This window comes from Neophocaena asiaeorientalis, unplaced genomic scaffold (assembly GCF_003031525.2).
Source record: "Neophocaena asiaeorientalis asiaeorientalis breed wild unplaced genomic scaffold, Neophocaena_asiaeorientalis_V1.1 scaffold275, whole genome shotgun sequence".
Classification (NCBI taxonomy): Eukaryota; Metazoa; Chordata; class Mammalia; order Artiodactyla; family Phocoenidae; genus Neophocaena; species Neophocaena asiaeorientalis.
Window position 1 is genome coordinate 11,014,125 of NW_020173679.1, and position 16,833 is coordinate 11,030,957.

At 42.3% G+C, this 16,833-nt stretch overlaps 1 protein-coding gene and 1 non-coding gene across 2 annotated transcripts in view; one reads left to right on the forward strand and one right to left on the reverse strand.

Moving 5' to 3' along the window:
* CAMTA1 (calmodulin binding transcription activator 1) overlaps positions 1-16,833 on the reverse strand; it is an 841,285-nt gene that overhangs the window by 797,140 nt on the left and 27,312 nt on the right. The gene's annotated exons all lie outside the window — the stretch shown is intronic.
* Positions 675-781, forward strand: LOC112402857 (U6 spliceosomal RNA). The gene has a single exon (XR_003003777.1). It is a non-coding gene; the product is annotated as a U6 spliceosomal RNA (small nuclear RNA).

Sequence of the window (16,833 nt, forward strand, 5' to 3'; positions counted from 1 at the left end):
GATGCTCTGATTTAAATCTTTTGAAATCTGTCAACACTTGCTTTATAGATCAGCAATCTTTATAAATGTTCCATGTGTATATAAAAATCATGTATAATAGTTATCGGGTGCAGTGTCCTATTTATTTCATATTTCATTTTATTCTGTATTTCATTTTCAATATTTGTTATTTTCCATCTCCTAGGTCTCTCCTACTGTATCTAATCTACTGGCAAACCCACTGTGACCTCAATTAGGTCAAGATTGTTAGGTGTGTTACTGAGATCATCAAGTGATTCTTTGTTTATTCAATCAGTTAGTTAAGTGTATTAAGACTTCCCACTATGATTGTGGATGTGTCTATTCTTTGTTAGTTTTGCCAATTTTTCCTTTGTGTATTTTGAGGCCATGTTTTTAGGCACGTACAGATGTAGAACTATTGAATTGAGTATTTTATCTCTAATAATGCTTTTCTGCCCTAAATTCCACTTTATTAACATAGGTACACCAGTTTTCTTTCGGTTAGTGTTTGAGTGATATGTCTTTTTCTACCATTTTACTTTCCTTCCACTTTTATGCATCCTTGCAAGCAGTACAGAGTTGTGATCCACCTTTTTTTTTTTATTTAATCTCTCAATCTTTGTCTTTTAATTGAAATTTTTAGTTCATTTTTATTTATCAATAATATAATTACTGTTCTCGCTTCGGCGGCACATATACTAAAATTGGAACGATACAGAGAAGATTAGCATGGCTCCTGCGCGAGGATGACACGCAAGTTCGTGAAGCGTTCCATATTTTAAAAAATAAATAAATAATAATATAATTACTGATATCCTGAGTGTAAATCTATCATCTTACCATTTGCTTCCTATCATTCCCACAAACTCTATGTTCCTTTTCTGTCTTCTTCTGGATTAATCAAGTTTCCCTGGGCTACTACTACTATAACTACTACTAACTACTCCTTTCTCCGCCTCCTCTATATTTCCTCTCCATTAGCTAGTAGGTATATATTATTTTACTGTTCTTTTAATGAATATCCTAGAGATTACAATATGCATCCTTGACTTATCGAAGTCTCAAGTAGATTAATAATTTTACTACTTCCTGGACAATGCAAAGACCACAGGATACTAACCCTATTTACAACCCCACAACTCGTATGCTATTATTAAAATTTTTAATTCCATACATATTTTAAACCACACAAGACATTATTATTGTTGTTTCATATATCAACATTCATTTGCATTTACCCTCTCTTTGGTCTTCACCTTTTCCTACATCTTAAAGCTGCCAGCCAGGATCATTTCCCTTCTGCCCAAAGAAGAATCTTTATTATTACTCCCCTTTAGTGCAGGTCTGGTGTGTATTAATTTTTTCCATTTTGTTGATCTAAAAGGATGATATTTTTGCCTTCCCTTTTGCAGGATGTTTTGCTGGGTATAGAATTCCAGTCTGGCAGTTTACCTTCTTGAAAATACTGTTTACATTTTGAAAATACTATACTGCTTACATTTTGAAAATACTGTTCCATTGTCTTCTGACTTCTTCTGTTGCTTGTGTTGAGAAATCAGCTGTCAGCCTTACTGCCCTTTTGAATGTAATACGTAATTTTTCTCTAGGTATTTAAGATTCTCTCATTATCTTTGGTTTTCAGCAATCTTACGTTTCAGTGAAATTTTATTTGAATTTATCTGGTGCAGGGTCTACAGTATTTCTTGATTTGAGAGGCTTGTCTGTTATAGAGAATTCTCAGCCATTATCTCTACAAATATTGCTTCTGTACTATTCCTCCTTCCTTTCCTACTCAATTTCAATTACACATTGTTAAATATTTTCACCGAATCCCATGTCTCTTAGAATCTTTTATGTATTTCCCATCATTTTTCTCTCCATATTTTATCATTCTGAATATTTATTTTCAATTTATTACTACTACAAATCTACTGTTAAACCCAACTATTGAGATCTTAATCTCAATTCAGTTATAGACCTTCAATTCTAGAATATACGTTTTGTTCTTTTTTTTTAAGTTCTAGTTCCCCGATTCTTAATCTTATCTTTTATTTCTTTAAACATATTATATACTATGTGATGGTATTTAATTACTCTATTATCTGGATCGCTGACAATCCATTGGCATAGTCTGCTGTTCCTCTTGATTTTCTGTCAAATTGTCCTAAATTCTCATCTGGTGGGTAAGTACCAGACACTGTAAATAAATCTAGAGATCACTTGAGGCTCTGGGTGATGTTATCTTCTTCCAGAAAAAATTCACATTTGGTGCTGTCAAGATCACCTTGATCTAATCAAGGACCGAGGAGATTTGAAATTCAACTTCAGTACTTCTCAGAGATCACTGTTCCCAGGATACAGGCCTTTGGGACTCAAAGCCTAAGTTTTCCAGGGCCCTTTCCTCCCTGACTTATATATACCAAACTCCAATTTTTGTCCCCCGCTCTCCAGTTCCTTAAATCTATCAAAATCTCCTCAGCTTTCCAACTTCTCATTTGCTTGCTTCTTCTTGAATCAGCAGATCGATCCTCCAGGGCAAAAGTGGATGCAAATCTGGTCTTGCATCTATGAGCTTCCTTACTTCCCCAGATCTCAAGCCCACAAATCTTCACTGTTTTGTTACCTCTATTACCTTCACACAAATTTTGTTTTAAATTTTGTCCAGCTTTTCTACTTGCAGGAAAGAGGGCCCAACCACTCTGTCTACCATTAGCAAAAAATTTCCCCACTCCCATATTTTCTATCTTTGTGGGTTGATATTTTGTGATTCTTTTCTGTCATTTTACCAAAATTTTGGAAGGCGGATAAATACATCTTCGATGAGTAACTGCTTAACCTGTTACTCATCACAGCTTAACCAGAAATCTCCAGTCATTCATTTTACTGATAGATCTTTTATATATTAAGGATATTAAACCTCTGTCAAATATGTGACAAATACTTCTCCTAGTTTCCCATTTACATTTTAATTTTACGGTATTTTTAGCACATAGAAATGGTGAGTTTATATGTAGTCCAGTTTATCCATCTTCTCCTTTCTAATTCTGATGTCATGATAAGAACACTGAACAATATGTAAATACAGACTCATATTTTCTTCTAGTGTATTATCATTTCCACTTTTTACATTTACTTCTTTAGACTTATTTTGGTATAAGGTATGAGACAGACTTAACTTATTTTTTTAATTGGTAAGCCAACTGCCCCAAATTCATTTAAGTAATTAACCCTCTATTTCCTCCTCTAAATAGTGTATAAATCTCTTATAAATCAAAAACTACTTTCTTGATATTTGTATAATTTTACTTTGCTATCTGGCACTGCTGACCCTTTTGTTCATTCTCCTTGCTACTCCAACTTCCCTTGGTTTCTGTAACCCCCCTCAGCTCTATTCCTCTTCAACTAGTCCTTCTGAGTCTCCTTTACAAGCTTAATTTTCTTCCCATTTCCCTTATTCAGTCTCATGCTCCAGAGAAGATGACGGAAACCGTTCATTAATAGAACCTTTCTCTTCTCTCATTCTCCCTACTCTCCTTGTTCACCTGTACTGTCAGTTTCTTCCAGCTCTCTCTTGACTTCCCAGATCTATATCCAACTACCTTCTAAGATCTCTTCCTACATGTTCCACATGCACTCTCTAAGACACACTATACAAATATAATTTCAGTGCCTCCTCAAACCTACTTTTCTTTCTGTATTTCATTATCTACATACCACCATCATCCAAGCCAGAATCTCAGTAGTTCCTCCTCTCCTTTGCCATCACATCTTAGAGGTCATGATATATCCTACTGATTCTAGGTCTCTGGTCAGATCCTTCTCTACTGCCGCTGCACTAAAATAGGTCTTAATTATCTCTGGTATGGATTCCTCCCCAATTCCCAACTTCCCTCCAAACCATTCTCTAAACTGCCCACAGAGTGACTGTAAAATGAAAATCTGATCATTCTACTTTTCTGATTAAAATCTTTCAAGTGATCCTGACTACTTGTAAGGTAAAAATGTAAACCCAGCATGGCATACAAGGCTTTCTGCGAGCTGGTTGTTGCCTACCTCACTAACCTTAATTCATCTCTCTCTCTCCTTAAACGCTGACCCAGCCATACCTAATTACTCAAGCAAGCCAAACTACTGCCTTCTTCCAATCCTTTGCTCATGCGGTTCCTTCAGCCTGGAAAGTTTTCTTGCTGATTCTTTGTCCAGCAAACTCATCATCATCTTCAAAATACAGTCTTAGTGTCATACTTTATAAAACATCCACCACTTATATGCCTCAAATTTATCTTGTACACACATACCTCACAATTCCATTTTATCCCTTATCACACCACTTTGCAATTATTTTTTATGTGTCTTCCCCATATGACTGCGACACCCTTTTATTCATCTCTGAATGGCCAGGCTTACCTCAGGGCTTGGGCACACAGTAGGCACTCAAAATGCTCACTGAATAAGAAGATTAACAGACATGATGCTTACTTAACAAACTGGTTTATAAAATTATCAAAAATATATTTCTTAATGGAAAACTATGAAGAGTGACATTTGACTCAAACTGTAATCTCATTAGGTAACAAATGTATCTCTGAAGTTTTACAAATAGCTTAGAAGCACTCTAAGTAATACTAATGAGGCTCTGTATTATAAATTTAACCCGTGTAAAAATCACTTGTTCAAGGGCTCCTGTTAGTTAAGGAGTTAAGTCATTTCATTCAAAAAACATGAGATAGATAGATATAGTTCTACACCAAAGGAAGAAGCTAAAAGTCTACATAACTACAGCAAAAATTTTTCTAGTCTTTGCATACAAATGGTACAAGACACTTTGTTTTTGAACTTTTGTAAAAACCTTCACATCTATTTCCTAACTATGGTACAACTACAGCCCCAGGCAGGACAGCTGCATATCCTTCTTTATTTGGGCAATTGCTTCCTCATTACAAAGAGAATAAAAGAGCCACAACAAACATTCAAAAGAAAAGTGGCTCCATGTAAATGGAGAGTAGATAAAGGCATTTTCCAATAAGTTAGATGATAAGAATGTTTTGATTTCTCAGATTATCAAAAAGGATTTGATATGAAAGTTTTAATAAATTTGTAAAATGTACTTTTAAGCACAAAGAAATCTTAGTTCAAATTTTAAAATCAAATATATACAGTGAAAAGTGACAGAAATAGCCAATTAACCTGTTTTCAAAACATTCACAGACCTGTCAGGAGACGTGAAGACCTTGTTAAAAAACAGACCACAGGTACTACCCTCCAGTTCAGAGTGACATGGATACAAACTGATAGGAAGCCATGACTACTGAAACTTCCAGATCTCAAGAAGGAGCATTTCAATCAGCCACGTTAACATCTTCCAGTCATTAAAAAACTAGAAAACGAAGACTACAGCATACGGTACCCCCATAACCTTATAAACGGCACTGATTTCTCCGCCTACCACACTAGACTGTGAATTCATGTCTTCTGTGTGTTCTGCAATATGTGTTTACACAAGACTGTATAATAATAAAGCAAACACTTGTGGAACACCCCCCCAACCTACAAGGGGGAAGTTTTTAACACCCCAAAACTGCTTTTCACAACCCCTCCTCTCTCCCACAGGTAAGCACTATCCTGACTTTTGTACCAATTATTTCCTTGCTTTTCTTTAGAGTTTTCACAACCTGTGGCAATTTTCTTTAAATAACAGCTTTACTGAGATGTAATTCACATGCCATAAGGAGTACTTTTAGGGTATTCACAGAGTTGTGTGACCATCACTGCGGCAGTTTTTATCTCCATCGATGTGGTTAAGTTGGAATTTCCCAGGATCCCCTTCCCTGAGTCTGCCCAAGATTTAAAAGGTGGAACAGAACAGCCTCCACTCTCTGAATGCCTGCACGGTTAGAGGTGGTGACAGATAGAAACTGAGGTGCCAGAGAGTTCCAGCTCATCCACATGTTTCCTCTTTGGACACTAGCTTTAGTTCCCCTAACACTAGAAGCTGGGCAGCAAACACACGAAAGGATAGCCTGTCCTCCCAGAAGTCTCCCAGACCCCGGCAGGCTGCCTGGGCCACCCACCCCAGTGTTTCAGGAGGTGGTTCATGACCCTTCTCTGACCTTCTAATTCCTCCTCTGCGCTCTATTTTTTCACCTTCTCCCAGGATTATGTACAGACTTACTTCTGTAATAAATAAATCCCTTATTCCATAATACTCCCAGTGGTTCTGCTTCCCTGACTGAATCCTGATATACACCAGCTACTTGTTTCTCTAAACAATAGCTCAGCATTGACTCTTTTCGAACTTCGTAAACACAGAATCAAACACTGTATTTTGTGAGATTCCTCCATGCTGCTGCACACAGCTGTTTCTTGCTCACTTCTCACTGCACTTTAATAAACTATTTTATACCATATGCCATTTCAATGAACTTTTTATTGAAATGTAACATACAAAAAGAGCACATGTCATAAGTGTACCTGTGTCTCTGTACATGTATCACACCCAAAATTAAGAAACAGAACCTTCCCAGCACCCCAGAAGCTCCACTAATACACTCTCCCTACTCCCCAAAGGTAACTACTCCTGACTACAACCATAAATTATTTTTCCTGGCTTTGAACTGTTCTGAACTTGTAACCAGAATCATATAATAAATAAATTTGAGTCTGGTTTCTTTCATGCCATACTATGCTTGTGAGAGTTCTTCGTTTCTTGAATATACCATGAGTTCATTCATTTTCATGGCTGTTGAGGTTACAGTATATGAATATATCACAATTAATTTTTCCATTCTGTTGTTGTGAGCATTCGGGCAGTTCTAGTTTTGAGGAATTTGGAACCACACTCCTGAGGACATTCTTGCACATGTCTTTGGAACGTATACTTCTGTTGGGAACACATACTTCTGTTGGGAACATACATCAGGAGAGGAACTGCTGAGACACACAGTGCAGACAATTCTAGATAATTCTAGATTTCCAGCACTGATGTAGATGACCGTCAGCAGTGCGTGAAAGCCCCCACTGCTCCGTTCCCTGCCAGCACCTGACACTGTCTTTTTGAATGCAGTCATCTGGGTGTGTGATGGCATCTCACTGTGGTTTATTCTACGTCTGTCTGATGACTGATGAGGTGAAGCACCTTTTCCCACGTTTCCTGACCGTCTGTGAAGTGCCTGTTCAAGTCCCTTGCCCATTTTCCTACTGGGCTTGTCTGTCTCTTTCTTACTAACTTGCAGGATTTCTCAAAATATTCTGATTATATTACATTCTGTTGGCCAATCCCACACTTTGACTGGACTTTTCATTCACATAATACCATCTTTTGAAAAACAGAAGTTATTTTAATGTAATCCAACATATCAACCTTTTACTTTATATAAAGTTAGTGCTTTTGGTGTCTTATTTAACATTTATATACTACCAAACATGGGCAAGTGAACTAATGTTTTATAAATATTATGTTACGTGTTGCCCCTGTTAACTCATGGAATCCTCCAAACCATCCTACAAAAATAAAGAATGATTCTCCCGGAGACACAGGGGGCTGGCAATGGACTGAACAGCAGAAGGGAGGCTGCCGGATCCAGCAAACAGACTCTTACCAGCTTAGTGCTGCCCACTCAGCTGGGCACACTCATGTGGGAGTACAGCTCCCACCAAGAGAGCTCTCACCACCACACCTCATCCTTACCCACATACACGGAACACGCACAGACAGACACATATACAACATGCACATAACATTTCTCACGTGCCTAGGACACTCCCAGCCCACATTTCAAAAATTTAAAAAGTCAACCTGGGGTGATCTTCAAGATGACGGAGGAGTACGACATGGAGATCACCTTCCTCCCCACAAATACATCAAAAATACAACTACATGTGGAGCAACTCCTACAGAACACCTACTGAACACTGGCAGAATACGTCAGACTTCCCAAAAGGCAAGAAAATTCCCACGTACCTGGGTAGGGCAAAAGAAAAAACAGAGACAAAAGAAAAGGGACGGGACCTGCACCTCTGGGAAGGAGCTGTGAAGGAGGAGAAGTTTCCACACACTAGGAAGCCCCTTCACTGATGGAGACGGGGAGTGGGCAGGGAAGAAGCTTCAGAGCCATGTAGGAGAGCGTAGCAGTAGGGGTGCAGAGGGCAAAGCACAGAGATTCCCAAACAGAGGATCGGTGCCGACCAGCACTCACCAACCCAAGAGGCTTGTCTACTCACCCGCTGGGACGGGTGAGGGCTGGGAGCTGAGGCTCGGGCTTCGGCGGTCAGATTCCGGGGAGAGGAGTGGGGTTGGCTGCGTGAACACAGCCTGAAGCGGGCTAGTGCGCCACAGCTAGCCGGGAGGGAGAATGGGAGAAAGTCTGGAACTGCCTAAGAGGCAAGAGACCATTGTTTCGGGGTGCATGACGAGAGGGGATTCAGAGCACCGCCTAAATGAGCTCCAGAGACGGGCGCAAGCCGCGACTATCAGAGCTGACAGCAGAGACGGGCATGAAACACTAAGGCTGCTGCTGCCACCACCAAGAAGGCTGTGTGGGGCTTCCCTGGTGGCACAGTGGTTGAGAGTCTGCCTGCCGAGGCAGGGGACACAGGTTTCATGCCCGGTCCGAGAAGATCCCACATGCCGCGGAGCGGATGGGCCCATGAGCCATGGCCGTTGAGCCTGCACGTCCGGAGCCTGTACTCCGCAACCGGAGAGGCCACAACAGTGAGAGGCCCGCATACTGCAAAAATATAAATAAATAAATAAAGAAGGCTGTGTGCAAGCACAGGTCACTAGCCACACCTCCCCTCCCGGGAGCCTGTGCGGCCCGCCACTGCCAGGGTCCCGAGATCCAGGGACAACTTCCCGGGGGAACGCACGACGCACCTCAGGCTGGTACAAAATCATGCTGGCCTCTGCCGCCGCAGGCTTGCCCCACATTCCAATTATAACTACCATACCCCTTCCTCCCCCCAACCTGAACGAGCCAGAGCCCCCTAATCAGCCTCTGCTTTAACCCCATCCTGTCTGGATGGGAATAGATGCCAGAGGGTGACCTACATGCAGAAGAGGGGACAAACCCAAAGCTGAACGCCAGGAGCTGTGCTAACAAAGAAGAGAAGGGGAATCTCTCCCAGCAGCCTCAGGAGAAGCGGAGTAAATCTCCACAATCAACTTGATGTACCTGCATCTGTGGAATACCTGAAAAGACAACGAATCATCCCAAAATTGAGGTGGTGGACTTTGGGAGCAACTGTAGACTTGGGGTTTGCTGTCTGCAACTGACTTATTTCTGATTTTTATGTTTATCTTAGTGTAGTTTTTAGCCCTTATTACCATTGCTGGATTTGTTTATTGGTTTGGTTGCTCTCTTCTCTTTTTTTATTATTATTACTTTTTTATTTCTTATTTATTTTTTCATTTAAATAATTTTTTTATTTTAATTTTTTTTCTTTCTTTTTTTCTCCCTTTTCTTCAGGCTGACAGGACCTTGGTGCTCTTGCCTGGTGTCAGGCCTGAGCCTCTGAGGTGGGAGAAGCCAAACTCAGGACACTGGACCACCAGAGACTGCCTGGCCCCAAGTAATATCAATCGGCGAGAGCTCTCGCAAAGATCTCCGTCTCAACACTGAGACCCAGCTCCACCCAACGGCCAGCAAGCTCCAGTGCTAGATGCCGCATGCCAAACAACTAGCAAGACAGGAACACAACCCAACCCATTAGCAGAGAGGTTGCCTAAAATCATACTAGGTTCACAGACACCCCAAAACACACCACTGGACGCAGCCCTGCCCACCAGAAAGACAAGATCCAGCCCCACCCACCAGAACACAGGCACCAGTCCCCTCTACCAGGAAGCCTATACAAGCCACTGAACCAACCTTACCCACTGGGAGCAGACACCAAAAACAACGGGAATTACGAACCTGCAGCCTGCGAAAAGGAGACCCCAAACACAGTAAGTTAAGCAAGATGAGAAGACAGAGAAATATGCAGCAGATGAAGGAGCAAGGTAAAAACCCACCAGACCAAACAAATGAAGAGGAAATAGGCAGTCTACCTGAAAAAGAATTCAGAGTAATGATAGTAAAGATGATCCAAAATCCTGGAAATAGAGTAAGAATCGTATCAAGTATCTTTTCCAACCACAACACTATGAGGCTAGCTATCAATTACAGAAAAAAATCCGTAAAAAATACAAACACAGGGGCTTCCCTGGTGGCGCAGTGGTTGAGAGTCCACCTGTCGATGCAGGGGACACAGGTTCGTGCCCTGCTCTGGGAGGATCCCACATGCTGCGGAGCGGCTGGGCCCGTGTGCCATGACCGCTGAGCCTGAGCGTCCGGAGCCTGTGCTCCGCAACGGGAGAGGCCACAACAGTGAGAAGCCCGCGTACCGCAAAAAAAAAAATAGAGCTAATCAATGAATCTGGTAAAGTAGCAGGATACAAAATTAATGCACAGAAATCTCTTGCCTTTCTATACACTAATGATGAAAAATCTGAAAAAGAAAATAAGCAAACACTCCACTTTACCACTGCAACAAAAAGAATAAAATATCAGGGAATAAACCTACCTAATGAGACAAAGACCTGTATGCAGAAAACTGTAAGACACTGATGAAAGAAATTAAAGATGATACAAACAGATGGAGAGATATACCATGGTCTTGACTGGAAGAATCAACGTTGTGAAAATGACTACACTACCCAAATCAAACTACAGATTCAATGCAATCCCTATCCAACTACCAACGGCATTTTTCACAGAACTAGAACAAAAAATTTCACAATTTGTATGGAAACACAAAAGACCCCAAAGCAATAATAATAATAATAATAATCTCAAGATAGCCAAAGCAAGCTTGAGAAAGAAAAAAGGAGCTGGAGGAATCAGGTTCCCTGGCTTCAGACTATACTACAAAGCTACAGTAATCAAGACAGTATGGCACTGGCAATAAAACAGAAATATAGATCAATGGAACAGGATAGAAAGCCCAGAGATAGACCCATGCACATATGGTCACCTTATTTTTGATAAAGGAGGCGAGAATATACAATGGAGAAAGGACAGCCTCTTCAATAAGTGGTGCTGGGAAAACTGGACAGCTACATGTAAAAGAATGAAATTAGAACACTCCCTAACACCATACACAAAAATAAACTCAAAATGGATTAAAGACCTAAATGTAAGGCCAGACACTATAAAACTCTTAGAGGAAAACAGAGGCAGAACACTCTATGACATAAATCACAGCAATATCCTTTTTGACCCACCTCCTAGAGAAATGGAAATAAAAACAAAAATAAACCAACGGGACCTAATGAAACTTAAAAGCTTTTGCACAGCACAGGAAACCATAAATAAGACAAAAGGACAACCCTCAGAGTGGGAGAAAATATTTGCAAATAAAGCAACTGACAAAGGATTAATCTGCAGAATTTACAAGCAGCTCATGCAGCTCAACATCAAAAAAACAAACAACGCAATCCAAAAATGGGCAGAAGACCTAAATAGACATTTCTCCAAAGAAGACGTACAGATGGCCAACAAACAATGAAAGGATGCTCAACATCACTAATCATCAGAAAAATGCAAATCAAAACTACAATGATCCAATAAAGATGTTAAAAAAAAAAAAAACTACAATGAGACATCACCTCACACTGGTCAGAATGGCCATCATCAAAAACTCTACAAACAATAAATGCTGCAGAGGGTGTGGAGAAAAGGGATCACTCTTGCACTGTTGGTGGGAATGTAAGCTGATACAGCCACTGTGGAGAACAGTATGGAGGTTCCTTAAAAAACTAAAAGTACAACTACCATATGACCCAGCAATCCCACTACTGGGCATATACCTGGAGAAAAGCATAATTCAAAAAGAGTCATGTACCACAGTGTTCACTGCAGCACTATTTACAAGAGCCAGGACATGGAAGCAACCTAAGTGTCCATCAACAGGTGAGTGGATAAAGAAGATGTGGCACATATATACAATGGAATATTACTCAGCCATAAAAAGAAACGAAACTGAGTTATCTGTAGTGAGGTGGACGGACCTAGAGTCTGTCATACAGAGTGAAGCAAGTCAGAAAGAGAAAAGCAAATACCATTCGCTAACACATATATATGGAATCTAAAAAAAATTTTTAAAAAAAGTTCTGAAGAACCTAGGAGCTGGACAGGAATAAAGACACATTCGTAGAGAATGGACTTGAGGATGTGGGGAGGGAGCAGGGTAAGCTGGGACGAAGTAAGAGAGTAAGACTGACATACATACACTACCAAACGTAAAACAGCTAGTGGGAAGCAGCCGCATAGCACAGGGAGATCAGCTCAGTGCTCTGTGACCACCTAGAGGGGTGGCATAGGGAGGATGGGAGGGAGATGCAAGAGGGAGGGGATATGGGGATATATGTATACGTATAGCTGATTCACTTTGTGACACAGCAGAAACTAACACACCATTGTAAAGCAATTATACTCCAATAAAGATGTTAAAAGATGCTAAAATAATAAATAAAGTTAAAAAAAAAAGTCAACCTGACTAAAGATTAAATTGTATTTCCAATGCAATCTCATAAAAGAGTGAAATGGTACAGGTCTAAACCATTTAGACTTGGCATCAATTTACAGAAAATGACAAGCAGATAATTCAATGGTACAGATGAATAATGCAAAAAAAAAGAATTAAACAGTAAGAAAATCAAAAATTAATGAGTGGGCATGGAGAAAAAAAATATTTTGGTAAAAGTTAGAAAGCAAAGTGAGATTAATCTTCACTATATATCTGTGAAATATTTTAAAAATCATACTAAATTTGTTGTCATGGTGAGATTATGTCAGTTTCAGACAGAAAGAGTACGGTAAAAGAACTATGGGAATGTACAATGAGGATGCTTATAATTACTTTCAGACTAGTAAGACTATCCTCAATGAAAAGTTATGAGAGGTCATTAGTAGCCAATACCTACCCTCTCAACTCCCTCCATGAGGTCTGAGCTAACGTCTTGGTCATTTTTCCAGATCTTTCCCCGAGCCAACAATATAAAGTTTTCTAATAACTTAAGTTTCTCAGAAACTGATCATCTTGTAAAGTACGGTGTCTTTCCAAACTGGATGGCCACGTCATCAGAAATGCTCACTGTCACAGCGTTTTGGGACTGGGTGGGTAATGGAACAGACAGAAAAGAACCTTAAGGTATGAATAAAGAAGAGCATCTAACTGATGGAGATGGACTATGGGAAGGAAAGAAAAAGTGATTTGTTACAAATAGGTGTTTCATATCAGGCTGAAATATTCAGAAGGGAAAAAAGGATAAAGAAGGCTACAGAAGAAAACAGAAACAGAAAACCTCTGCCGTCACAGACACCAGACTTTGATGTTATCTGTGGCTTAAAGAGTTTTAATCCAAATTCCAAAGTGTCAGTTCGTTCCAATGATCTGTGCTCTAATAAAGTAACTGCACATTTAATAAAGCCCACTTATCTATTACAGATGTTCCCCTCCAGATTTCCTTTTGCTTACTTTTAACAACAATTTGTTTAATTACAGTGAAGACTTCTTCTGAAAGCAGTCAACAGAAGATTTAAGGCGGTGATTCCCAACCTGGCTGCACTTTAGAATCTCCCAGGGAGCTTTTAAAACCCCAAGCCCAGGGCCCCACCCCAGAGACCTCAGTTTAATTGCTCAGGGGTGGGGTTCAGGCCCTGGTATGTTTAAAAAGCTGTTCAGGACTTCCCTGGCGGTGCAGTGGTTGAGAATCCACCTGCCAAAGCAGGGGACACGGGTTCGAGCCCTGGTCCGGGAAGATCCTACATGCCACGGAGCAACTAAGCCCGTGCACCACAACTACTGAGCCTGCGCTCTAGAGCCCACCAGCCACAACTACTGAGCCTGCGTGCCGCAACTACTGAAGCCCGCGCACCTAGAGCCCGGGCTCCGCAACAAGAGAAGCCACTGCAATGAGAGGCCTGTGCACCACAACGAAGAGTAGTCCCCGCTCGCCACAGCTAGAGAAAGCCTGTGCGCAACAACAAAGACCCAACGGAGCCAAAAAAAAAAAGGCTGTCCAGGTGACTCTAACACGCGGCCAGGAGTGAGAACCGCCAACACAGAGATAGAGCACGGGCCTGGGAGCAGGAGCAGGACTGGGCTTCTCGGGGGGCATGCTGACCACTTTGCACAGAATCACCTAACACCCACACACACACTCACTCCGACACCCCAAAAGCTATCCCACTTGTTGCTAAACACCCTCTGAAGGGGCAGCACCGGCCCCATGTGAGAGCCGCTGGTCCAGAGCGTGCATGGACCTGGTCTGCACTAACTTGGTCTCCCCCTCTGGGCGGCAGCTTCCTGAGCTCCAGTGCCGGCGTGGACGACAGCAGTCGTGTTCTAACCTTGCTTGCTAACAGCCAGGGTTAAGGGCTGGCTGGGGCAGCTGCCGCTGGAGGTGGCCAGAAGCCCAAGCGGGAAGAGCTGGCCCCACTCCCCAGCTTCAAGCAGAGCATCTCCACTTTCATCTGTCTTACAGATTCAGCTTACCCATAAGTTTATGTTTGGAAAGAAAGGCTCAAACACTCAAAAAAAATTTTTTTTAAGTTTGAAAACTGCCAGACCTTCCAGTTCAAAAATACAAGTATTCAACTGAGAAACACAGTTCCAAACTGCAAGCTCCTGTCATGTTCCTCCTGTTTCTAACCCCAGCACTTGGCACATGGTAGGAACTGTGTACATGCTGGTGAACGAAAGGAAGAAAGAAAAGAGGAATGAGGAGAAATCTGAGGAAGACGTCCTCTCCCCCTTGTTTGAATCTACTACCTTGAACGTCTTCAGGACCGCAAATTCCTAAAGAGGTAGATTCAGCTCCTGCGTGTCGTGTACAGTTTGGCACACGGTGGCCTGACCACAGGGATTCTGTATGTGAGGCGTTTCTCCGGAGAGGCGTGTGGAAATTTGTTTCTTCTTTCAAGTACAGGTGTGTGGGTTGAGGGTGGGGTGGGAGGGAGCTGGACCCTACAGTGGCTCCCATGACCCTGGCCTCCTGTGCAAACCCCTCCCCTTGAACGCGGGCGTGACCGTGAATCGATTCTAACCAACAGAACACAGCCAGGGGATGGGAGTGAGCGCGTGCGTGTGATTCCATCACATAAGACTGTAGCATCCTTCTTGCTAGGACTCTCTCCCCCTTGCTGGCTTCTAGCCAAGTGGCCGTGTTAGGAAGACACAGGTAAAGAGGCACTGAGGGCCATCTTCAGCTGATGACCAGTGAGACACTGAAGTCCACAGTACATTGGCTCACCTGGAAATAAGCGCCGCCGACAACCTCCTTAGCTACAAAGCGTCTCCTTCCACAATCAAGCCTTCAGATAAGACTCCACCCCTGCCCGGCAACCTGACTGCATGCAGCCTTAAGGCAGAGGGCCCAGCTAAGCCGGGCCTGGACACCAGACCCACAAAAACTTGTGAGGTAAAAAACATATGGTGTTTAAAGCTGCTGAGTTTACGGTAACACCGTCACGCGGCAATAGATTACTGAGTGTAACTAAGGGTGGAAACAGCATGTTCCAGGGCCCTGAGGTGGGGAAGAGCCAGGCACAGGTGAAGACCTGGAAGCAGGGAGGAGGGAGCTGGAGCTCAGCAAGCGTGGGAGGGAGGGAGGGCCCCGGGTAAGGCTAGAGAGAGGCAGGCTCCGCCGGGCACCTTAATGTGCTTGAGTTTATACCCAGGGAGCAGTGAAAGCTCCTGAAGAGTGCAAGCTGGGGAAGAAACGTGATTTGATTTGCATTTTACTATTTTTAAAAGGTAACTCTGGCTGCTGTGGGGAGAATGAACCAGAGGAGGTCCAGAGTCGAGGCATGGCAGGCACGTAGGAGGCGCCTGTGGACGTGCTGGTGAGCAGCGCTGACAGTGACGATGGGAACTGGAAGGATTAAACAAGTGAAGATAGAACAGGGGGTCCATGAACTTGGATGCGAAAAGAACTACACCCTTCTGTCAGTAACCTCCAAATGAAATACAGTATTGTGTTTAATTGTGAATACAGGCAACAACTCAGCAATACGGGCAGTACCTGTGACTTTTGAATCTCAGACTCTTTTTTAATCCCTGTTACTATCATTACTATGAAGTATCATTTGTGTTTATCATTACTTCAAATTTATGGTAGCTACAGACCCACCACTAGATCTGTTATTTAAGAACATTTAAGAAGTATTATAGCACCATGTCACAAATCTGTGTTTCATTAAGATTTTTATAACTATTCAAGACTGATTCTGAAAACATGTCCACAGGCTTCCTCACTCGAATGCAAAAGGGCCCGAGAAACCCTGTGACAGAGAGAGGAGGGGGGCGGCTTGATAGGGTTTGGGGCTGCACTTGCTCTTGGGGGTGAAATAAAAAATAAGGACCACTGCAGGGGCAGCAGATCTGGGGAAAGACCGATAGTTCAGTTCTGGATGATTATGTCTGAGGTGTAAGTAAGGCATCTGAGTAAATGAGGAAAAGTCAGGGCTTAATTTGAAACATGTAGACAGTATTTTGAGCTCTGTTAGGAGCTGAAACTACTTAACGAGAGAACGTTGTATGAGAAGAGATGTGGAGGGCAGAAGCCCCAGGGAACTTCACCCTGGAAAGGCTGGACTGAGAAAAGAGATCTGACTGGGGGGCGGGGGGAGGTGGTCCGAGAGGCAGGAGGAACACCCAGAGGAGCGTGTCAGCACAGAGAAGCATCTCAGGCGGAAGGGAGGGGCGACCACGCTGAAAGCTGTTAAGAGGCTGCATAAGGTGAGGATCGTGTCTCCTGGGTTTGGCGATTTGTATGATGTTGGAAAAGATGGG